Here is a 25,884-nt window from a genome sequence, read left to right as displayed (position 1 = left end):
GAGTGCAAAATCTCATGCAGCTGTGCATGGTAGCCAATCAGCTTCTGACTTCAGACTTCAGCTTGTTCAATTAAGCTTTGACAAAAAACAACCTGGAAACGGATTGGTTTCTACGCAGAGCAGCACCAAATTTTGCACTCTTCAGTTTTAGTAAATCAGCCCCATTGATTAGGATATGATCATCATGTATAAATACATAAGTGTTCTATATATAGTGAACTTGGTGTTGAGTTATTCATTTTAAGGTCATTACAGAGAACAAGGGGCACTCCACAACTGGAGTAAAAAGGATTTAACATACACATACAGAAAGGCTTCTTCACAGTAAGAGCTGTGGAAATGTGGTACAGACTCCCCCAGGAATTAATCTTGGATAGTAGATTATTTTAAAAGACCTGGATGCATTCCCAAATACACAAAATATAACTGGATATTAACATATATAGGTATTAGGGCTGGAGGAGATTGTTGATCCAGGGAATATCTGAGTGCCTTCTGGGGGATCATGATGGAATTTATTACCTTCCCCCCTGACACCTTACACCCCCCCCCTCATTCCCGGGGAAAATTGGACCCTGCATTATAGGAGGCTTGTTTTCTTTTTTGCCTTCCTCTGGATCAGCTGTGTGTATAGGATTGTATATATGGAAGTTTTCTAAGTTTTCATAATCTTACTAACTGTGTATGTTTTTGTTACTGAATTGTTGTGCATGCAGTTAGTGATATTAAAGGCTTAATTAAAAAAAATATCAAACACATCATACTTACCTGCTCTCTGCAGTGGTTTTGTGCACAGCAGCCCCTCCCTCCCTCCTGTCTGGTGCCCCCAAAGAAAGCAGCTTGCTATGGGGCACCGGCTGCTCTGTGTGTGTGTGTGTGTGTGTGTGTGTGTGTGTGTGTGTGTGTGTGTGTGTGTGTGTGTGTGTGTGTGTGTGTGTCCATTCGCACACGGAGCCGCAGCTTGGCCCTGCCCCCTCTCTCTTCTCATTGGCTCACTGGCTGTGATTGACAGCACTGGAAGTCAATGGCTCCCGCTGCTGTCTCAGCCAACAAGGAGAGGGAGTCCTGGGATTGCTGAGACTCCAGTGCACATCACTTGATCGAGAGAGGGCTTAGATGAGTATTGGGGGGGGGGGCTGTGGGAGTTGCTGCACAGAGAAGGTTTTTTACCTTCATGCATAGAATGCGTGAAAGTAAAAAAACTGGAGCCTTTACAACCACTTTAACTAATAAAAATGTGACAATTTGTAACTACTAGCCATAAGTGTCCAATTTAAAAGGCAAATGGATGTGAGCGCACAAAATAAGCAGAAGCAGCTAAGCACAAGGTAACCAAATAAAAAACCTTAAATAAAACCATATGAATAATAATGTGCAGCACTAAGAAATTAAAAGGTATATACAAAGGACTAGCGTTATAATAAAATTCAAAATACAAAATAGATGATATATAAGAACATATCATCAGGTGACTGTGGTACTCGTTAATCTTGTGACTTCCTGGAACCGGAGGATGTGCATAGAAGTGTATAAGCAATGCGCACTCACCAGAATGCGCAAGATAATGCGCATATATTTAATATATCCTGATGTCATTAAATGGTCATCATGGGGTGAAACAGGAATCATATACACTTCCTCTGTGTGTGGATGGGTCCTGGGGTATAGGTTGGTTGGATCAGGATATTCCAGAGTTTCCTTTTATGGGATAGGTGGGTGCAGCTCGCTGAGTATAGTGGAGGCTCCCTCTCTGGGTGGTGGATAGCTGTGAAACCAATACTCCCCAGGGGAGTCAAAGCAAGAATATACCTATAGTGTAGTAGCTTATGAGATATTTATTGCAAGTGTTTAAAAACAGGTATCCAGGTAAAAACATATAATGAACAGATAAGGCAGTGTGGACTAACCGTCCCAGGTTAAAGATGGCCACCGGAGCTCCACGTTGCTCCGGCAGCATGACGTCACCACGTTACTAGCTCCTCCTTACGCGTTTCGTGCACCCCAACGTCATCTGAAGGGAATGTCAGTAACGCCTAGCCGCGCGCCGTCCGTTTATATATGCGACGGCACATGCGCATTAAACATGCGCCATCTTAGAGTAGACCTGATCTCGTGCGCATGCGCGACTAAGGGGGCGCCATTTTTCCTTAGGCATTTTTGAGCAAGGCCCGTAATACCGACAACTCAAGGTGTTGGAAGCATGTATACTCAATAACAACATGTATCGATGATAGAACTGGTGGGTATATAATAATGGAATGATGAGTCAAAACCTCAGAGGAAAACCACCATAATGACAGCATATGAGCGTCATAGTTCATAAAATGTACCCATGGAAAAATACGGCATCAGGTCTCGTGTTTAAAACATATAATGATATATATATATTTAATCTCCAAAAACGATAAAAAGATCAAGGATGAATACTTATATACGCGACGGCGCCTGCACATTAAACATGTGCCATCTTAGAGTAGACCTGATAACGTGCGCACGCGCGACTAAGCGAGCGCCATTTTTCCTTAGGCATTTTAGAGCAAGACGCGTAGCAACGACAACTAAAGGTGTCGGAAGTATGTGTACTAAATATCAGCATGTATCAATGATAAAACTGGTGATTAGATAATAATGGAATAATGAGTCAAAACAACAGAGGAAAACCATCATAATGACAGCATATGAGCGTCATAAGTTCATAAAATATACCCATGGAAAAATACGGCATCAGGTCTCATGTGTTTAAAACATGTAAGGAGATGAGACTAATAAAATAAAATATGTAAAATCTTATACATCTGAAGAAAAAATTCCTCAATATAATAAATAAGCATGATAGAAATAAACTGAAATAAGTAGAGAGACATGTAAAAAAGTACATATGTAAAATGCGGAGGAGGTCCTAAAAACCGTTATATAATAAAATGAAATGTAGGAGGATTATATATAGTATTCAATGTAAAACCTATTATGTAGAATAGAATAGGGTAGAATACTATCCCTCTCTATTAATTATTAAAGTAAAAATATGGCAGTGGTGGTAGCAGACATATGGACATGGTGTTTAGGTAAATTACCTATTATTAATGAAGCAGTTTATATCGACGTCGACATTATGGCCATGTGGATGCATTGTGCGGAGTTCGTGCATCCAGCGTGTCTCAAGTTGTGAGACAGCTCGCAACTTATTTGTGCCCCGCCAGTGGGGTTGTACCATATCTATCCCTATATTCCTATTCCTGTTTCACCCCATGATGACCATTTGATGACATCAGGATATATAACATATATGCGCATTATCTTGCGCATTCTGGTGAGTGCGCATTGCTTATACACTTATATGCACATCCACCGGTTCCAGGAAGTCACAAGATTAACGAGCACTACAGTCACCTGATGAACTTTGATATGTTCTTATATATCATCTATTTTGTATTTTGAATTTTATTATAACGCTAGTCCTTTGTATATACCTTTTAATTTCTTAGCGCTGCACATTATTATTCATATGTGTCCAATTTGAATGCATCATATAGAATGGATGAACTAGTCATCATGCCCAAATGATTGCGGAGTATGCCGCTTGACAGTGACAGATATGGACTATGTACACACAAGTCACATGCATAGTAATTTAGATTGTTGGCAGTTAGCTTCCATCTAAATCCTAACACATGTTGCCCAGATTGGTTTCCTCAAGGGAAGCAAGGAGATATAATAGACTTTCCTTCTATAGCATTGTCTGACTGATCTCATCTCCCCTTCTCCGTATAATATCAGCAGACATCTATATGTAATACTATGATGTCACTTTCTAAAATTAATTCTCTGCAGATTGCACGGCTAACTAATCCTGGGAGTCAAGCATGCGTCCTTGTGGTACAGATATGACTGAGAAAATACTCTTACTATAAGGCCTTATACACACTATAACATATGCATGTTAATACACACATTTTCATGCATTGACACATGTTGCATTAAGGCAGCACATTCTTTTTTGGGAGGGCTTTCTATGTGCTTCAACTTACAATAAAATTACTGTTGACAGACACAGTTAGCATTCATTTGTATATATTGTTATATCCCGTATATGTGTGTTGTGGTACATTTTAAAGGGGTTCTAAAGCCTTAAGGTAAAAAAACCTTCTGTGCTGCAGGATCCCCCCAGGCCCCCCTAAATACTTACCTGAGCCCGAGCCCGATCCAGTGCTGGGCATGAGAGCAGCAGCTTTCTCTGCTCTCTGCCTCCTCTTAAGGCATATTGATAGCAGTGTGAGCCATTGGCTCCTGCTGCTTTCAATCAAATCATATGATGAGGGAGTGGGGGGCAGGGCCAAGTCTTGCTGTCTGGGTCAATGGCACTTAACACTCCTGCTACTTCTAAACTTCTGAGCCTAACCACTTCTTTTGACCTAAAACCATGGACACATGCTTCTACTCACTCTAATGGTAACTGCCTCGACCTTATATTCTCCTACCTATGCACTCCTTGCAACTACACCAACTTTCCTTTTCCTCTCTCTGATCACTCCCTTATTAGCTTCACTCTCTCCATGGCTTCCTCTTCCTTGTCTTCCAACTACCAAACAGTTACTCATAGAAACCTTCACTATCGTAACCCTTCTCTTCTTTTTTTCTGCAACAGATTGTCTCTATGACAAAATCTCAATCCTGTCCTGCCCCAACCTGGCCCCTTCTGTCTACAACAGTTCACTGTCATCCACCCTGGACACATTAACGTCCCTCACTACACAAAGAATTAGGCCCTGAACGGTACAGCCCTGGCAAACAGACAATACTAGATGCCTCAAAAAACGTAGCCGTGCTCTTGAGAGTTTATGGTGTAAGACTAAGACCAAGCAAGACTTCGACCAATATAAATCTGCCCTTCAAAAATACAATTCCTGTCTCCGCACTGTCAAACAGACATATTTCATCACTCTCATTACCACGCTCTCACTCTTTTCTACTTTTAACTCTCTACTTCATCCTTCATTACCTCCACCCACTAACTCACTCACTGCCCAGGAGATCGCTAATCACTTCAAAAATATGATTGATACAATTCGTGACGAGATCTCCACTATCCACCTGCAAAATCTATACTTCCTTTGTTTAACCCAGCTACTATAGAGGAAGTTGGTAAACTTTTTTCTAAAGCCCACCTGTCCCTTGGACCCTGTTCCCTCGCAGTCACCCTCCTGGCTCTATCCTTCACTCTTCAACTCATATCTTCAATCTCTCCCCTTTCTACTGGGATCTTCCCCAACTCTCTAAAACATGCGCTAGTCACCCTCATACTTAACAAGGCCTCACTGGACCCTACCAATCTTAGCAACCTAAGACCCATCTTCTTACTCCCTTTTTGCCTCCAAACCCCTTGAACATCTAGTCTACAACCGGCTGAGCTGCCACCTCATTGAGAATAACCTCAATCCCCTTTAGTCTGGATTTCGCCTACAACATTCCACAGAAACTGCTTTCCTAAAACTCACAAACGACTTACTAAAAGCTAAAACCAACAGTCACTATTCTGTACTCTTACTCTTGAACCGCTCTGCTGCCTGTGACACCGTTGACCACCCTCTCCTCCTCTTTCAAAAACTCTATTTACTTGGTCTCCATGACTGTACTCTCCGTTGGATTGAATCTTACCTATCTCATCGCACATTCAGTGTCACTTATAACTCTACTTCTCCCTCTCCTACTCCCCTTACTATTGGGGTCCCTCAGGTTCTGTCCTTAGATCTCTCCTATTCTCGATCTACACTTCTTCCCTGGGTCAGCTGATAGTTTCCCATGGTTTCCAATACCATTTCTACGCTGATGACACACAACTCTATCTGTCTACTCTTCAGCTCACCCCATCTTCACGTATCACCCGTTTACTAACAGACATTTCAGACTGGATGACACGCCACTTCCTAAGACTCAATCTATCAAAAACTGAGTTCATAATATTTCCTTCTCCGCATGCATCTTCCTCTGATTTCTCTGTCATGATCAATAGCACAATTATCAACCCATCCCCACATGCCAGGGTGCTAGGGGTAACCCTGGATTCTGAACTATCCTTTCAGGCTCATATCCAATCCCTGTCCAAATCATGCCGCCTCAACCTCCGCAACATCTCCAGAATATGCCACTTTTTAACCAATGATACCACAAAGCTCCTAATTCACTACCTGGTTATCTCTCGCCTCGACTACTGCAACTCCCTCCTCATTGGCTTACCTTTACATAGGCTATCCCCCCTCCAGTCCATCATAAATGCTGCTGCCAGGCTCATCCACTTTACCAACCATTCAGTGTCTGCTACCCCTCTCTGCCAATCCCTCCACTGGCTTCTACTCACTCGATGAATAAAATTCAAAATACTAACAGCTTACAAAGCCATCCACAACTCTGCCCCGAGCTACATCACCAACCTGGTCTCAAAATATCAACCAATCCTCTCTATTCGATCCTCCCAAGACCTTCTGCTCTCTAGTTACCGTGTCACCTCCTCCCATGCTCGCCTCCAGGACTTCTCTCGAGCCTCTCCCATCCTATTGAATGCCTTACCCCAATCTGTCCGGCTATCTCCTAATACAGTGGGGATCGAAAGTTTGGGCACCCCAGCTAAAAATTTGTATTAATGTGCATAAAGAAGCCAAGGAAAGATGGAAAAATCTCCAAAAGGCATCAAATTACAGATTAGACATTCTTAGAATATGTCAACAAAAGTTAGATTTTATTTCCATCATTTACACTTTCAAAATAACAGAAAACAAAAAAATGGCGTCTGCAAAAGTTTGGGCACCCTGCAGAATTTATAGCATGCACTGCCCCCTTTGCCAAGCTGAGACCTGCCAGTGTCATGGATTGTTCTCAATCATCGTCTGGGAAGACCAGGTGATGTCAATCTCAAAGGTTTTAAATGCCCAGACTCATCTGACCTTGCCCCAACAATCAGCACCATGGCTTCTTCTAAGCAGTTGTCTAGAAAACTGAAACTGAAAATAGTTGACGCTCACAAAGCTGGAGAAGGCTATAAGAAGATAGCAAAGCGTTTTCAGATGTCAATATCCTCTGTTCGGAATGTAATTAAGAAATGGCAGTCATCAGGAACAGTGGAAGTTAAAGCAAGATCTGGAAGACCAAGAAAAATATCAGACAGAACAGCTCGCAGGATTGTGAGAAAAACAATTGAAAACCCACGTTTGACTGCACGATCCCTCCAGAAAGATCTGGCAGACACTGGAGTTGTGGTACACTAGTCCACTATAAAGAGATACTTGTACAAATATGGTCTTCATGGAAGAGTCATCAGAAGAAAACCTCTTCTACGTCCTCACCACAAAAATCATCGTTTGAACTTTGCAAATGAACATATAGACAAGCCTGATGCATTTTGGAAACAAGTTCTGTGGACCGATGAGGTTAAAATTTAACTTTTTGGCCGGAATGAGCAAAGGTACGTTTGGAGAAGAAGGGGCACAGAATTTAATGAAAAGAACCTCTGTCCAACTGTTAAGCATGGGGTTGGATCAATCATGCTTTGGGGTTGTGTTGCAGCCAGTGGCACAGGGAACATCTCACGAGTAGAAGGAAAAATGGATTCAATAAAATTTCAGCAAATTTTGGATGGTAACTTGATGCCATCTGTGAAAAAGCTGAAGTTAAAGAGAGGACGGCTTCTACAAATGGATAATGATCCTAAACACACCTCGAAATCCACGGGGGATTACATCAAGAGGCGTAAACTGAAGGTTTTGCCATGGCCTTCACAATCTCCTGACCTCAACATAATTGAAAATCTATGGATAGACCTTAAAAGAGCAGTGCGTGACAGACAGCCCAGAAATCTCAAAGAACTGGAAGACTTTTGTAAGGAAGAATGGGCAAAGATACCTCAAACAAGAATTGAAAGACTCTTGGCTGGCTACAAAAAGCGTTTACAAGCTGTGATACTTGCCAAAGGGAGCAGTACAAGATATTAACTCTGCAGGGTGCCCAAACTTTTGCAGACGCCATTTTTTGTTTTCTATTATTTTGAAAGTGTAAATGATGGAAATAAAATCTAACTTTTGTTGACATATTCTAAGAATGTCTAATCTGTAATTTGATGCCTTTTGGAGATTTTTCCATCTTTCCTTGGCTTCTTTATGCACATTAATACAAATTTTTAGCTGGGGTGCCCAAACTTTCGATCCCCACTGTATATCCACTTTTAGACAATCCCTGAAAACCCTTCTCTTTAAAGAAGCCTATCCTGCTTCTAACTAGTAAACTGCCTTTTGTTTTCTCCATCAGCTCACCCCCCACAGCTATTCCTTTTTTTTTTTTTTTTTTTTTAATTTAAATATTTATTAATTTTTCACATTATTACAAAATTTCCATAAGAAGAGACACAATACTTATAAATATCAGTACATTTCTACTTTGTCCCTTCTATTTACCTCTTTTATTTCCCTTCCCTCCCAACCCACCATTTCCCCCCCTCCCTCCCCTCTGCAAAATCTTCCGTCTCTTTAGGCCCTACAACTTTGAATAGCTTCCTAGTTTAGAGTTTTCTATATTTCTCTTTTAATCCCGATTTTTCCCATTTTTCCCATCGTGAATAGTATATTTTCATCCTGTCTTCCTGCATATGATAAGATTTTTCCATTCTGCTATTCTGGTTTACCCTATTGATCCAATCCTCCTCCGTTGGTACCTCTGTCTTCCACCAAAATTTGGGGATCAACCCTTTTGCTGCACTTAGGTAGTACCATACTCCTGATTCTTTATATTTATTTACTGTTGTCTCTACACTATGTAGGAGACACATGGTTGGGTCTAATCCTATGTCATTTCCAGTTATTATTTCTATTAATTTGACTATTGTCTTCCAGAAAACCTGAATTTTTGGACATTGCCACCATATGTGAAACACCGTGCCCTCTTCCCCACATCCTCTCCAACACATTTTTGAATTCTCCCCCCTCATCCTGTGCTCAGTGCTCGGTGTAATATGCCATCGTGTCAGACATTTATAGTTAATCTCAACGTCTCTCATACTAACATTCTCGTGAACTAATCTAAATATCTTATTCTGTTGCTCTTCATCTATCCCCACCCCCATATCTCTTTCCCAATTTGTTATAAAAATTAACTTTGTGTCTGTGTCTAGTTCTGTAAGTATTCTATACATTTTTGTAACACCGTGTTTCCCATCTCTACGTATTTCTAATAACCTTTCAAACATATTCCACTCCTTTTTTAATCTCAAGGGTTTTGGGAGAGCTCCTATAAAACATTTTAATTGATGATATTTCCATTCATCTATTTTAGTAAACATATCTCCTCCCTTCTCTTTTAATTCTTTAAGTGTTCTCAATTCCCCCTCTATCAATATGTCTCTCAATTGGATATCTTCCTTTTTAAACCATCTCCCTGATATCTCATCTTTTCCTGGGGGGAAAAACTCCGTGTTTGCAAGAGGCATTAGTATAGAGTTGAATTCCCATTTCATGTGTTTATGTAAGTTATCCCATATCCTTAAGACAGTTAAAGTGTAAGTGCTTGTGTCCTCTTTAATTCCTCTATAATGTGCTGGAACCCATATCATCTTACTCAAATTAATTCCACTCAGATCATTTTCCATTTTTACCCAAATTTTCCTCTTGTGATTAAAAGTCCAGTCATAAATTCTTGCTAACATTACTGCTTTGTAATATCTCTTGACATCAGGTAGTCCCATCCCCCCTTTCTCTTTAGTCCTACTTAGTGTTTCATATGATACTCTTGGTTTTTTATTCCTCCATATAAATCTTGTTAACATTTTTCTCATTATCTTAAAAAACGCCTCTGGGAGTTTGATCGGGATCATTTGAAATCTATAGAGTATTTTAGGTATAATTACCATTTTAATTAGGTTCATACGTCCTAACCATGATGGATTTCCTCCTTCTAATCTTTTTAGTTCGTCCTTAATCTCATTTATCAGAGAGATATAATTTAATCTATACAGTTTTTTATATGAGGTAGCAAGTTTTATTCCTAGGTATTTTATATCGTTTTCTCTCCAAATAAAGGGGAATTCTTTTTGTAGCTTTTCTTTTTCGCTCTTTGGTATATTAATGTTCAAAATCTCAGTTTTTGTTGGGTTAATTTTTAGATTAGATAATTCACCGTATTCCTTCAGGATCTTTATAATATTTGGTAGTGTTATTCGGGGGTTGCCTACATAAAACAGTAGGTCGTCCGCAAAGGCCGCTACTTTATGTTCTATATTTTCTATCTGGATTCCCCTTACCGCTCCACTATTCCTTATTATTGATAGCAGGGGTTCCAATGTCAATACATACAGCAAGGGGGACAATGGGCATCCTTGCCTTGTTCCATTGGACATCCCAATGGATTCCGATCTTTCCCCGTTTACCGTGATGATTGCAGTGGGCTCCTTATATAGTTTACCTATCCATTCGCGCATTCTCTCTCCGATCCCCAACACTTCCAAGTTATCCATCATAAAGCCCCAGTCCACTCTATCAAACGCCTTTTCGGCATCAATTGACAAAAGCACTACCGGGGCTTTCCCTTTTTTACTTTTCTGGATAAGCATCAGAGTTCTCAAGCCATTATCTCTACCCTCTCTCCCCTGAACAAAGCCCACCTGGTCTCCATGAATCCATTCGGGCATTAGATCTTTCAGCCTGTTTGCTAGGACCTTTGCGTACAACTTAGTATCAGTGTTTAATAATGAAATTGGTCTGTAGCTAGAGCACTGAGAGGGATCTTTTCCCTCCTTATGGATGAGAACTACATGGGCCTGAAGGGATTCCCTCCTCCCCTCCATCCCACCTCCCAAGTCATTCATGTATTTCTTTAACTTTGGTAACAGTACTTCACTAAATTTTTTATAGTACTTAACTGTATAACCATCCGGGCCTGGGCTTTTCCCTCCCCCTGTACTTCTTATTGCTGCTTCTATTTCTTCCTGAGAGATTTCTGCATCCAAGGAGTTCAGTTGTGTTTCGCTAAGCTTTGGCAATCCCGCATTTTTTAAATATGTCCTCCTTTTTTCATTGATACCTTCCCGCATTTCTTTTGGTGATCCTTGGTGACTGATATTATACAACTTTCTATAATACTCCGTGAATACTTTAATAATTTCTTTAGTTGAGTGGACCATCTCCCCCTTAGGGCTTTTTATCTTTTCTATATAATTCCTGTTCTTCTTCTTATTCAGGGCTCTCATTAAGTATTTTCCTGGTCTATCACCCCATCTATATCTTTCACTTAATACTTTATTATATACTCTTCTCCTCTCCTCTTCCATCAGTCTCTCTAATTCATCTTTTTTATCCCTTAACTTCTGTCTTGTTTCTATTGTTATTTTTTTCTTGTGTATCTGCTCCAATTCCAGGATTTCCTTTAAGAGTCCACTAACCCTCTCTGTTCTTTCTTTTTTCTTCCTTGCTCCCATCGCAATCAGGATTCCTCTTATATATACCTTATGACTTTCCCATACTGTAGCTGTCGATACTTCCTCTGTTTCATTCTCCCGGAAATATACCTTAATCTCTTCTCTGATCTTCTGCACAATATCCTCATCCAAGAGAAGAGCCTCATTCAACCTCCATCCTAAACCTCCCGTCCACCTTTTTCCCCATCCTATTTTCATTACGACTGGGGCGTGGTCCGAAAAAGTTCTTATCTCTATTTCTATTTTAACCAGCATTTCAATGAGTTGATGATCTATTAGAATGTAATCCAATCTCGAGTATATCTCATGTGCATTAGAGAAGAAGGTATAGTCTCTGTCCTTCATATGCATTACTCTCCAGGTGTCCACCAGTTGGTACTCGTGGATCGCCTTCCTCAAAGCTCTCAGAGACCTACCCCCTTCTCTCCGCACAAGGGAGGTTGCATCCATTTGTGGGTCCATACAGAGATTCAAATCTCCTGCTATTATCAAACGCCCTTTTTTAAAATCTATCAATTTTTTTAGCAAACCCTTCAGAAAGATCTCAGGTTTCTTGTTGGGGCAATATATATTGGCTAGTGTGCATTCAATTCCCTGTAATTTACCTTTCAAAAACAGGAATCTCCCTTCCGGGTCAGTCCTTCTATCTTCCAACTCAAATCTCATATTTTTTGCCAATCCTATTGCCACCCCCTTTGCTCTTTTAATTGGAGAGTCAGCGTAATACCATGTAGGATAATATTTAGATTTTAATTTCACATTAGATTCTATCTCAAAATGTGTCTCCTGCAAAAATACCACTGACGTTGCCCTGTGATGTAACTCTTTAAACAACTTAAATCTTTTCCCAGGGCAGTTCAACCCATTCACATTATATGTTATAAACTGTATTTCTTCCATCCTTCTTGGTTTTTTTTTATCTCTCTTCTAGTTCGCCTTCTCCTATTAGGACCGAATGATTTGCAGAATATTAGCCCCACTCCCCCTCCCCCCCCTCCCCCCCCCCACCCCCGCCCCCCCTCTCTTACTTTTCCCCTACCCATTTTTAGGCTTATAAACTGCCTACAAATCATTTGTGGAACTGTTTCCACAGTTGATTTAAAATATTGGGCGTAGACTCCGCCCATGGACGGCTCACCTTTCCTCCGACCTCCCCAGTACCCCCTTCTCTCCCCAACTCAACCGGATCCTCCAGAGGGACTTCCACCTCAAAAAAGGGGGATTACTAGGGGGGGCAAGGGAACAAGAGAAAGAGAAAAAAAAAAAAAAAAAAAAAAAAAAGTATTTTCTCCTGTTCACTTCTCCCTCCCCCCTCTCCCCAATCCCTGAGCCTCTCTCCCCTTCCCCCCGACCTGCCGCCAATCCTCCCCTCCCGCATCATCCGAGTCTCCTTTTTCTTCTTCTTCTTCCCACCCAGTTATCTCCATTCTTTGCAGGCCCAGTCTATCACAAAAATCTCTCAGTTCCTCCGGGAATCTCAGGTATGCTGTCACCCCACTCTTCCAGCCAATTAAAGATGCTGAAGTGCCCCATCTATATTGCACGTTCTGTTTTCTCATTTGCTCTAACAGGGGTCTCAGGGATCTCCTTCTCCACAGAGTCTCTGGTGTTAAATCCGCAAAAATTTGAACAGTCAAATCTCCATATTTGATTAACGTTCTTCCCTTGATCTTCTTCCAAATCTCATTTTTGACCCCAAAGTTCTGGAACTGTACAACTATATCCCTCGGTCTTTCCCTCTCAGTATCTTGTTTGAACTTTCCTATTCTGAAAACTCCATCCAGTTCAATCACTTCTATTTCAGGTCTGTCTCTTATGGAGTTTAAGATTTTTTTAACTAGTTCATGTAATGTTTCCCCTTTTGCTGCCTCTGGAATTCCTCTCACCCTAAGGTTAGACCTTCTTTCTTTATTTTCTCGAATTTCCATCCTGTAGAACAGTTTTTTCTGGGTTTTCTCCAAATGGGTTATTTTTTTCCTTAGCTTATCTATGGTTTGGGCCTGGGTTTTGACTTTCTCCTCTGTTTCTTCCATTCTCGTTAGCAGATGCCCTAAATCGTTCCGAATTACTGTCATTTCATGTTTTATCGTTTTCTCCAAACTTTGGAACATTTCTATCATCTCCTTCTTATTCGGTATTTGTAGTTCACCATCAAGTTCTTTTTGACCCAGGCCATCCGCTATTTGTTGGCTACAACTGCTGTTCATACCCATTGATAGTCTCGGGCTGTTTCCTGAGCTAATGTCCATTTCCCCTTTGGCGCTTGCGCCTTGGGCCCTTTCTGGCGTAATGTTTCCATGTGATGTAAATTTCTTTATCGTGCCTGATTGAGACCCTTTAAGCCCTGCTCCCTTAGGACCTTTATTCTTCATATCCTCAATAAAATCTTTTGTCTTCTATATTCTCTAGATGGGGTTATATCTCTCCTCTTTGGTTTGTAATCCAGACAGGTTTACTGAGTTTACTTGTGCTCTCCTAGGGGGACATGGATCTCTTCTCTTCTAAACTCAGGGAATCCTCTCCTCTTCTCCTTCGCCCCTTGTTCCCCACTGTCACTCAAGAATCCACTACACAATACAATAGAATAGGCCCCCAGCAGGTCTCACTCACCCTTCTCTTCCCCAGATGGTGACTCCAAGTTTGGTCGGAAGGTCTCCACAACAGCTCTGTCCTGGGGGGGGATTCCTCCGGGCCTCCAACTCTGCACCTCGGTTTCTTTCCCTTTTATTTTTTTTCCTTTTGCCTCTGGGCTTCGTCCCAGGGATGCAGGGTGGGTCTCCTGGCGCTCCCGGGCTCCCTGACCCAGAATCGTAGAGTCAGCTGGCCGGGGGCCCCAGGCAGCAATAGACCGGGGGTTGCACACAGCAGCCGGGGACCATGAACAGTAATCAGCCGGGGGGGTTGAGGGCAGCAGAGAGCCAGCGACTGCAGCCGGCGTCTCGCCGTCAGTTCAGGCGGCCGGCCGGCTTTCTCCTCTCCCAGAGAGCCTCCGCGGCCGGTCACACACCCCCGCCACGTCACTCCGCTCTCCAGCCGTCCGGGTCCTTCCTCTCACCAAGGACCGGAGAGGCTGGTCCGTCGCTGCGACCCCCGTCTGCCTCCCATCTCCGGCTCTCAGGACTGCACTTCTCGGCCCTCCAGACTCCGGTGAGTCGGCTCCTTAGGGTCACCAGGGAGGTCGGGGAGCGGTACCTAGTCGAAGGCTAGCACCGCTCACTCCCCACAGCCGCCATGACCAGGCTCCTCCCTCCTATTCCTTTTTGTATCACTCAACCTTTCCTCTTAGATTGTAAGCTCTAACGAATAGGGCCCTCTGTTCTGTTACATTACATTGTAACTGTAATGTCTACCTTCATTTTGTAAAGCGCTGTGCAAACTGTTGGTGCTATATAAATCTTGTATAATAATAGACACAGTAAGGTGAGTAAGCATTGTCACCCTAGGAGGGGAATCGTGTTGCTGGCAATATCACCGGGTATTGTAAAAAAGAGGAGAACGTCTGAAAAAAGTAAACAAATTCAGCCACCACATATAAGGACTGGTAAGCTGCAATATGTATTACGTTTTTGAATTTAGGTTTATACAGTATATTCTGTATGTTTTATCATGTTCTCATGTGCATTATCAGCTTGTGTTTGCAAGTCTGTCATATGTCCTCCATAAGCTACTCAACACCATTTCAAGCCTAAAAAAAAAAAAAAAAAAGGAACATGAACTTTTTTGGCCAATGCACAACACAGAACAAGCACAATGGGTAGCCTGTGTAAATGCAATATAATACATAGTGTGAATGGGCCCTAAAACGTATGTTATCACTGGCACTGTGCTATATAGGAGGGGCATTCAAGTCAAACTGGGACTTTTGAGTTTAAATGATAAAAGAACAAAGTTCAAGGCGTGGAAACTGCATTTATTTTTCGACCTACTCCCCTGCTACATTTATACACTTATCCTAGTGTTTAATGCCTGGAAAGCTTTGTCACCTGAACCATCATAGGACAGCCTGCTTCACTTCGTCATCACTTTATTCATCATTCCCACAGAAAGATTCATCTCTTGTGTAGTTTCACGACAGGTTATACGTCGATTATCCAGGATCAAGCATTTCACTTGCCTGCTTTGAGCTTTGGCCCTACTTCTCATTTAATCTGTGTATTTAGCTGTCTGCTTGGGGTTCAGCTTTAATTGATCTACACAGTTTTTGAAGCCTTTTTGAAGCTGTTGTTTTAATGGTGCTAGTTCACATCTGTGAAAAGTATTGTTGTACATTGTTTGTTTTTTGATACATTAATGCTTGTGCTGCTTCCATACAGTTGGCTCAGCAAAAACAAGAGATCCCATCACTACAGTATAATTTTAACAACCAACATGCTTGGCAAGGGACCCATTCATGTATTGTTTGAGGGGTGAAATGAGTCTTACTGGATAAACTTGGGGGGAAAAAAACAGTGTGACATTATTGTGGCATCCAACATTTGTTAAAAACCCTGATGCTGTAGTGAAAAACAAGATATAACAAAAAGTACCCAACTCTGATTTTGTCAGTAAAAAAATCTAAAGATGTTTTATGGTGCAACAGTGTCGATGACGAAGACAGGCATGCTCTTGACAAAATTTGAAACTGATGTTTGGTGTTAACTCCAGGTGGAAATAATATTGTTATTAATATTATACAGGATTTATATAGCGCCAGCAGTTTGCACAGCGCTTTACAAAATGAAGTCTGACATTACAGTTACAATACAATTTGGTACAAGAGGAATCAGAGGGCCCTGCTCGTTAGATGTAAAGGTACAAATTAAAGCAGAATCAAACCTCCATCAACACTTGTTCTCAGTTGGCCCATGGGAGCTTATGGCTATAATTTATTATGCAATGAATATTAGCACATTATGGCAGACTTACTTGTGATCCCCTCCAGAGCTGCAATGTTAGTGTTCCTGTTAGTTATGGGTGCTGCCATCATCTCTTAGTCTTCATTTTGGGTTTTGACTCTTCAGCTGCTTGGTTGGCCAGGCCAGATTATGTCACTTCACACACGCACATGGGAGTCATATCATCATGGGTGTGGGTGATGTTAAGAAAGTCGGAGGAGTGGGGACAAGGATTCACAAGAAAGTTTACACTTTTTTTTGAATATTGAATTGTGTAACTAGGGGTGTGGAATAGGAGAAAAATAAAGGCAAGTTATACGAAAGGGTGAAGGTTTGCTTTAAAGAGAAGTGTGGGATTTCAAAATAACAAACATGCATACTCACCTAGGTGGATGTAGCATTAGTCCCCTGCTGCCTCTAAGACCACTGATTGCTCAATACTCTGGTCTACTCTTAGCACAGAGCGATGACGGTCAGTCACCTCTCTGCGCCCTACTACTCCAGTGCGCACTGGAGCACCAGACTGTGGAGGGGGTGAGGGCGGCTGCCTCTGGCTCTTAGTGGCCCACTCAGAGGCTGAGCCAGCTGACAATCAGAATCCTGGGTGGATCCCTCCAGAGTCTGGACAGTGTCTATGACATCATTAATTGGTGTACATAGTTTTTGAAGCCTACCCAGTCTGGTTCATCAATAACCATGCTTTAATATTCCTAGAAATATGAGCTCCTGAAAACCTACTGGACGGATGCTATAAACAGCTCAGTTCTTATTTTATACTGTCTGACAAACGATACCACAGGTCTGCACCATAAAATAAGACGAGAGGGGGGCAAAATTGAAGTCCATGCCCGAATGCTGATACAGCAATAGCAAGCTGTCTACTTAAACAGCATTACGCAATCCAATCTTGAGTTTCAGAATCTGCTTCTTGAAGCATCAGAAAAAATAAACTGACAAAGCCTTTAATAGACCGGCATCCTTCCCGACTGCACAAATGATCTGGTGCCCAGCATATATTCTCACCATCTGCAGGGATATCAATCATGCGGTAATCACGCTACCAAAACAAATATGTTATCAGGAAATCAAGGTTCTCAGAGACCTTTTGTGGCCCCTGAAATCAGAATCCACAGCTGAGATTTCATCTGGCTCCTCAGCAGCCATTCCTTAAAAAGGAGGGGGGCGAGTGTCAATCCTATCCGCCAACTCCCCACTTCACAACTCATAAACAGACTATTTCAGAAGATGTTAAAAAGTTACCCATTTACTGTGTCACTCAGCAATGCTAAGAATGAGGAGCGGTACAGCTGTGGCCTGTTGGATGGAGGCAGCTATTTATACTTCCAGTTTGGAATTTCTGCCCATACATGAGAGTCTCACAAACGTCAAGACTTTTGACTTGAACAGATGTATATTGTATTTCTGTGATATCCTGAAAGCTTGAAACTTAACTTTTGAAGTGGACATGTAATTTAAATTCATCCTTCACATTAACCAATAGCCATATTTAAGTATTCCCATATTACATTTTTATACATTATTATTTTGGATTAAAAAAAGTAAAATCTTCGCACAAAAAAGTTTTTAATCACAAAAAAAAATCTTTTGTCTAAAGCCTAGGTCTCTAGCTACCTGTAAGATTGTTGGAGTTCCAGAGTTGCAGAGAAATATGAGGCGGTCAGTAAGGCACACCCAAGAATAAGAGCTTCTGTATATAAGAGCATATGAGCATATATGGCCTTTCTCTATTATTACTCAGTTTTGTGAATGGGTGCCAAATGTATTATGGGGTGCATTTCTCCACTCCTGTCATTTTCACCTTTCATAAATGTTACTGTATTTTAAAGATTTTATTGTTCATTATGGAAAGATCTGTAACCAGTATTTGTAAGTCAAAAGATTAACTGTTCTGATACTAGTCATACCCATCCACACTACTCTATCCTTAACATACTGTCCACTGTCATACCTTAAAGAAATTTTCCCCTGGACATACTACCCCTGTCATACCCTTCACATTCTTCTTGTGCAACTGGATGCTGTGCTACCCTCCACATTTCTCTCTTGCACTTTACTACCCACTGTTATACCCGCCAATCTCTTCTCCAGCACACACTGCCCATTGTTATGCCCTCTACACTTCTCTCCCACTTGTACTGCCCATTGCCATACTCTCCACACCCCTCCCTTGAACACACTGGCCACTGTTCTACCCTCCCCACTCCCCTCCTGCACACACTGTCTGCTGTTAATCTCTCACCACTCCTCTCCTGTACATGCTGCCCACTGTTATATCCTCCACCCTTCTTTCCTGTACACACTGTCCACTGTTATATCCTCCACCTTTCTTTCCTGTACACACTGCCCGCTGTCATACTTTTCACACTCTTCTCCAGCACACATTGCCCATTGTTATAACCTCTACACTTCTCTCCCACTTGTACTGCCCATTGCCATACTCTCCACACCCCTCCCTTGAACACACTGCCCGCTGTTCTACATTCCCCACTCCCCTCCTGCACACACTGTCTGCTGTTATACTCTTCCCACTCCTCTCCTGCACACATTGCCCACTGCTTTATCCTCCACCCTTCTTTCCTGTACACACTGTCATACTTTTCACACTCTTCTTCAGCACACACTGCCCATCGTTATACCCTCTATACTCCTCTCCCGCTTGCATTGTCCATTGCCATACTCTCCACACCTCCCTCTTGAACACACTGCCCACTGTTATCTCCTGCACACTGTTATATCCTCAACACTCCTTTCCTGCACACACTGCCTGCTGTTATACCCTCCACTCCTGTCCTGCACATGCTGCCAACTGTTATACCCTCCACACTCCTCTTCTGCACACTCTGCCAACTGTAATACCTCCATACTTCTCTCATGCACACACTGCCCACTGCCATATTCTCTGCACTCCTCAACACACTCCCCTCTGGTATACCATCCACATTCCTCTCTGGCACACATTGCCCAATGTCCAGCTCTCTACATTCCTCTCTTGTCCACACTACCCATTGTCATGCCCTCTACACTTCTCTCCTGTACACACTGCCCACTGTCATACGCTCCACACTCCTCTCCTGCACATAATGCCCACTGTTCTATCCTCCACACTCCTCTCCTGCACATAATGCCCACTGTTATATCCTCCACACTCCTCTCCTCTCCTGCACATAATGCCCACTGTTATATCCTCCACACTCCTCTCCTGCACATAATGCCCACTGTTATAACCTCCACACTCCTCTCCTGCACACACTGCCCACTGTCATATTCTATGCATTCCTCTCCTGCACACACTGACCACTGTCATACTCTTCACACTTCTGTTCTACACACTGGCATACCCTCTGAACACTCTGTTCACTGTCATCCTGCACATATTTTCCTCTCTCAGCACTCCTTTACTACACATACTGTCCAAAGACATAACATTTACATTATTCTCTGGAATATACAGTCCCAAGAAACTTTAACATTGTATGTTATTCCCAATCTTCCCATTCTGGAACAGGCACGTTTGCTAATTACAAATAATAAAAGAGGCTGTGTGCCTAAAATCTTTCCACGATTACTGGCCTTTCCAGAAATACTTTTTTTGTACAACCACATACAGTTGCAAGAAAAAGTATGTGAACCCCTTGGGATTACGTGGAGTTTTGCATGAATTGGGCATAAAATGTGCTCTGAACGTCATCTAAGTCACAACAATAGAAGAACACAGTCTGCCCAACATAATACTACACAAACATTAGATGTTGCCATGGTTTAATTGCACATAACATGTAAAAATTCACAGTGCAGGGAGGAAAAAGTATGTGAACCTTTGGACTTAATAACTGGTTGACCCTCCTTTGGCACCAATAACCTCAACCAAACGTTTCCTGTAGTTGCAGATCAGACCTGCACAATGATCTGGAGTAATTTTGGACCACTCCTCTTCACAAAACTGTTTCAGTGTAGCAATATTCTTGGGATGTCTGGTGTGAATCGCTCTCTTAAGGTCATGCCACAGCATTTCAATCGGGTTGAGGTCAGGACTCTGACTGGGCCACTCCAGAAGGCGTATTCTGTGCTGTTGCAGCCATTGTTTTGTTGAATTACTTGTATGCTTTAGGTCATTGTCCTGTTGCATCACCCATCCTCTGCGGAGCTTCAGTTGGTGGACAGATGGTCATACGTTTTCCTGCAAAATGTCTTGATAAACTCTGGAATTAATTTTCCCATCAATGACAACAATCCGTCCAGACCCTGAGGCAGCAAAGCAGCCCCAAACCATGATGCTCCCTCCGCCATGTTTTACAGTGGGGATGAGGTTTTGATGTTCGTGTGCTGTGCCTTTTTTTCTCCACACATAGTGTTGTGTGTTCTTCCCAAACAACTCAATCTTGGTTTCATCTGTCCACAGTATATTTTGCCAGTAGTGCTGTGGAACATCCAGGTGCTCTTTTGCAAACTTCAAACGTGCTGCAATATTCTTTTTGGACAGCAATGGCTTCCTCCGTGGTGTCCTCCCATGTACTCCATTCTTGTTTAATGTTTTCCTTATTGTAGATGTGTCAACAAAAATGTTAGCATGTGCCAGAGATTTCTGTAGGTCTTTAGCTGACACTCTGGGATTCTTCTTTACCTCATGCAGCATTCTGCGCTGTGCTCTTGCAGTCATTTTTATAGGATGACCCCTCCTAGGGAGAGTAGTAACAGTGCTAAACTTTCTCCATTTGTAGACAGTCTGTCTTACCGTGGACACATGAACATCAAGGCTTTTGGAGATACTTTTGTAACCCTTTCCAGCTTCATGCAAGTCAACAATTCTTGATCGCAGGTCTTCTGAGAGCTCTTTTCTGCGAGGCATGGTTCACATCAGACAGTGCTTCTTGAAACCAGTAAACCCAAAACAGGTGTGTGTTTTTTAAGGGCAGGACAGCTGTCAGCAACACATCCAATATCATCACACTGATTGGAGTCAAGGTTGGCTCACTCCTGGCTCCAATTAGCTCTGGGAGAAGTCATTAAGCTAGGGCCTCACATACTTTTTCCTCCCTGCACTGTGAATGTTTACATGTTATGTGCAATTAAACCATGGCAACATCTAATGTTTGTGCAGTATTATGTTGGGCAGACTGTGTTCTTCTATTGTTGTGACTTAGATGACGTTCAGAGCACATTTTATGCCCAATTCATGCAAAACTCCACGTAATCCCAAGGGGTTCACATACTTTTTCTTGCAACTGTACAAATACAAACCTATTGATAGAATGGATAAAAACCTTACATAAAAAAAGTAAAAGAAAATCAATCACTCTAGTAAACAGACCCCAATTAGTATTTCAGGGAGCCATTTATAAAAGACGGGTTAAATCAGCCAGTTGACTATAAAAATTCTATCTGTTCAGCGCTGCAACAAATTTAGAGAAAATACAGTGCAAATGACAGCTAGACTAATTTCAATCATCTCCCTCTTCCTGTGTGAGTGTCAGTGAGTGATTGGAGCTACAATTTCATTCAATGTGTGACTATTGCTTTTTTGGCGAAGATTTACATTATCGTTCCAAGCCCTAAGGGGAAAGGGTTCTGAAAATTGGTTTTGAAATGTTCCTTTCATTAAATTTTTTTTCCCCCTGAAATAAAAGACCAATTGTGCGCAGTTGAACATCTGACTGACAAACTTGGAAAAATACTAGATAAGGTTTTCTTTTTTTTTTTTTTTTTTTCAAGAAAGAAAACACATCATGTTCTATATTGACCGTCTAAATTACCTCTGCACTGAAAAATCTTTGCCGGTGTAAAGGAAGATAGAGGAGATGAGAAATAGATTTTGCAGGAAAGATTAATTTAGCGGTGAGCAGAATGATGTAGCACTTGAAGAAAGATGAGAAGAGGCAAGGAATGCTTAAGAAAATGTTAATGGCTTCTATTTAAAATCTCACTGAATCTGCTTTCAGACGTGCTGGGTGCATTTACATAGCTTTATGAGATGACTTTATTTTTCCTTTAAACTTTAAATTTGCACAGCTGAGAAATGATGGGTATAAAAATGAGTTACGGTAAAACAAGTAAAAAGATGCTAAACACATTACATTGAGCTATTGTTTTGCTCATATGGAGATGCAAGTATTTTTGGATGCAATATGTTTTAGAGAATATATTATAGGGAATGTATAGTATTTTAATTTCTTAACAACATTTTTTGAAAATTATAATGTAAATTATCTCAATAGATTTAAAAGCGGAATTACATTGTATCTAAGCACCACAACTGAAATTGCTATTTAATTAATTTTTAATATTCAAAGCAAACGTAATTCCACTGATTCAGCTTTATTGCTCCTACTCACATGCACCCTGGGTGACTGCCCTGCACTTTCGAATTCCTTTCTCCTGACAGATGAAAAGTAGTGTTAAAAACATGCCTGAAGCCTCATTTTTCAAATGCGGTTAGGCACATATAGATGCATTCCGGCGCATCAAGCATTTTGGCGTTTATTCATTTCATTTGCTAGAATATTAGTTTATTCTGGCCATTAAAATGAATGAATGCTCAAGCACTAAACGCGCCTAGCATTTTGGCACGTCTGGTGTTTTTTTTCTGCCCAAACGATCCTCTTCTGAACATTTATGGGATGTTTTTCTTTTCTGCCTCTAAACACCTGTAAATGACTGAGTGCATTGATACATAGCCTAACACAGAGGGCCGTTTAAAGACAGGGAAAAAAATCAAACACCTTTAGACATTGCGTATCTGGAGTCTGAAAGATAAATAATCACATTTTAAGTCTTGATTATGCTCAGTAGCTATTTTCAATTTCCAGGGATATCTAAGATAAATTAAAGCAGAGCTCCACCCAATAGGTGGGGTTCCGCTTTAAGGCTTCGTCCCCCGCTCCCCATTAAGGATTGGCACCTTTGAGGAGTGGGGGTTAGAGGGTACCCAAATTTGACAGGTACTGCTCCCCTTTCCGCTGCGATCACCTAGGTCTAGTTGTCCTCCCCACCCCCATAGTCTTCTGTGACACGTGACAAGAGGACCATTCACAAAGCGTAGTGTTACTCTCTCATGCACAGTGGGCAGCCGGCTGTGAAACCGCAACTGTCACAGTTGCCAGGGACACAGGACAGCCGGTGTGAGGACACAGCAGGATCAAGAGACAGGTGAGTGTCTGTTTTTTAAAAGTCAGCAGCTAAAGTTTTTGTAGTTGCTGACTTTTATATTTTTTTAATTTTACCTGGACCTCTGCTTTTAAGTTTTTGTAATGGTAATTGGCATACAATATTTATTATTGGATGTCCATCCCTTCAAAATAAAACTTAAACTTTAAATTTGCAATAAACTGTTTTATTATTTTGCTCCCCTTTTCTTTTTGAAACCATACAATTTTGGGCAAGAAACTCCCAACAGATGCTTTTGATGGTTGTAGTTCTCTATGTATTACATTAATAGAGTCAACAATTTTTTATTTCAACTTTTTTTTACAGCTTGTTGTAGTCTATCCTAATTTTGCTCCCTTTTTGAAATCTCTATTCCCCAACCTTTATACTTTCATTGATTTCTTATCCCTACAGATTTCACCATGATTTGTGGCCACTGAGAACTCCATTAAGTGGCAAAAGTGAAAATCTCAATATGTAATAGAATAAAAACAAAAATGTAAAAGTAAAAACATTTATGGCAATCACAGCAATAATACTGTAGCTTCTAATATTGACTGAAAGTCTGCTATGATTTCCTTTTAAGTATTTATTGTATGCAACTATGCCTGAATATTTCTTAAATAAAAAGAACATTATTTTACAACACTGTATTTGATGTACACTTATGGGAAAATAGATTATCAGGTCATCAATCACTAGTATAGATGTTTAACGACCCTTTACAACTACATCAAGCAAGGATTTCATAGTACCAGAGGGTCATCGGCCTCTACCCAATCATTCTGTGCAGTCTTTAAAGCCTAGTACACACCAATAGTCTTTTTCAGTTCAACCCAGCGGGCTGAGCAAAAAAAAAACTGACAGCTCAGATGTTAGTACAGTGATCTCCACTGCTCTACTATTGTGTTCTCGCGCTAGAACACTCCGGTCAGCGCTGTCAACCATTGGCTGAGAGCGCTGATCGGGAGCTGATCGGCAGAGCTTTTTTCGGTCATGCCTCTTTGACAGAAGCTGGCTGAATGGCTGGCTTCTATCAGACCAAAGGAGCTACACACAGGTCGAATGTCAGCCGTATTCTATTGAATGAGCCGATGCCACCCAGCATTCGGCCCCTGTGTACTAGGCTTTACAGATCTAGTTCTTTCTGTAGACTCCTTAACTAATCCATAGTGTTTTTTGGAAATCCTTTGTTGTGTATGTTTGTTTTTGTAAGTGTGTGTGTGTGTGTGTGTTATACACTTTTTTAGGAGATAATTCTAGTTTTCTCTTAAAGACAAATGTCCCAGGCATGCTTAAAGTGGTTGTAAACCCTCACATGTGCTCCAGTGAAGTGACTGGCCTCAGCTGATACACAGAGATTAACTACATTCTCCTATATAAGTTGTTCCTGTTTATCTGCAGCTGTCTGTCCACTATGTTCACAGCTGTCTGTCCACTACATCCATTCGAAGTGCAGAAATTGCACAGAATCTCTGTTTTGAAAAGCAGGGGGTGGGAGCTGAAGTTCCTCAGTGAGGAGAGCTCTGACAGTTGATTGGAGGGAAGGGAGACACCACCCTTCATACAGCACACAGAAACAGAGCTGAGGATGTCAATCACAGGCTGTGCACTCCCCTGTCACCCTTGTTCTCTTGGTGTCAGGAAAATCATCAGAAGTGATTCATGCTGATGGCAGAGGAACAAAGCAACAGACTAAAACTATTGCTGGCCAAAGATGGTTTGAATCTTGTACGGTTCAGCAGGAACCATGAATGGGATGGCTGAATGTACCCAAGCTGATCGATCAATGTGATTATCACTGCAGCTAATCACTGCTGCAATAATCACTGTGTTCTCCCAGAGGTGACAGATTCCCCCTCCCGCCGGGAGAACACAATGGCTTCTCAGGAAGGATGTATGTGTTACAGTAAAGAAATTCACTGTGTGTATGGCCTGCCTTAGTGGTCTGCATTGAGACAAGCACACACTATAGAGGGATATGCTTTTTTCATGTTTCATGTCTGAGGTTTACAACCACTTTAATGCAAACCAGTACTGAGGCTTCCATTGCGAACTGTGTGGTTTTCTCTGACTACAATATGTTCTATGTCACTGACCTAGGCCAGTGACTCAGTACATTAAATCCAGAAGGTCAGAACAGCAGCCAGGTGCCTTTCATTTTCAGGAGTCAGCAGTGGCAGCCTCCATGTTTGTCTTAGTACATTTGTGGAGGTTTTTTGCTTTGTTCGTTTAGGATACTGCAGTTTTTGCATATCAAATAAACAAATAGGGACGTTCAATGTCATAATAAATAAATACCGCTATTTTATCCTACAATAATATACAAATTCCATTTTCAAAGTATTCTGCTAGCAAAAAAACGTCAAACAGCATGGTATGGCTAGACAGGCTGAC

The 25,884-nt window shown here is 41.5% G+C and overlaps 1 long non-coding RNA gene across 1 annotated transcript in view; it reads right to left on the bottom strand.

Moving 5' to 3' along the window:
• The window catches only part of LOC149459976 (uncharacterized), a 113,306-nt gene extending 96,441 nt beyond the window's left edge, over window positions 1-16,865 (bottom strand). Inside the window, exon 1 of the long non-coding RNA XR_016313172.1 lies at window positions 16,358-16,865. This is a non-coding gene — a long non-coding RNA (uncharacterized LOC149459976). The remainder of the gene's footprint in view (window positions 1-16,357) is intronic.
• Window positions 16,866-25,884: the final 9,019 nt, after the last annotated feature.

Source organism: Staurois parvus, unplaced genomic scaffold (assembly GCF_062004578.1).
Source record: "Staurois parvus isolate SC_StPar_1 unplaced genomic scaffold, SC_StPar_1.0 ptg000239l, whole genome shotgun sequence".
Classification (NCBI taxonomy): Eukaryota; Metazoa; Chordata; class Amphibia; order Anura; family Ranidae; genus Staurois; species Staurois parvus.
Note: the sequence above shows the minus strand (reverse complement) of the source record. Positions and strands in the feature narration are given on the sequence as shown.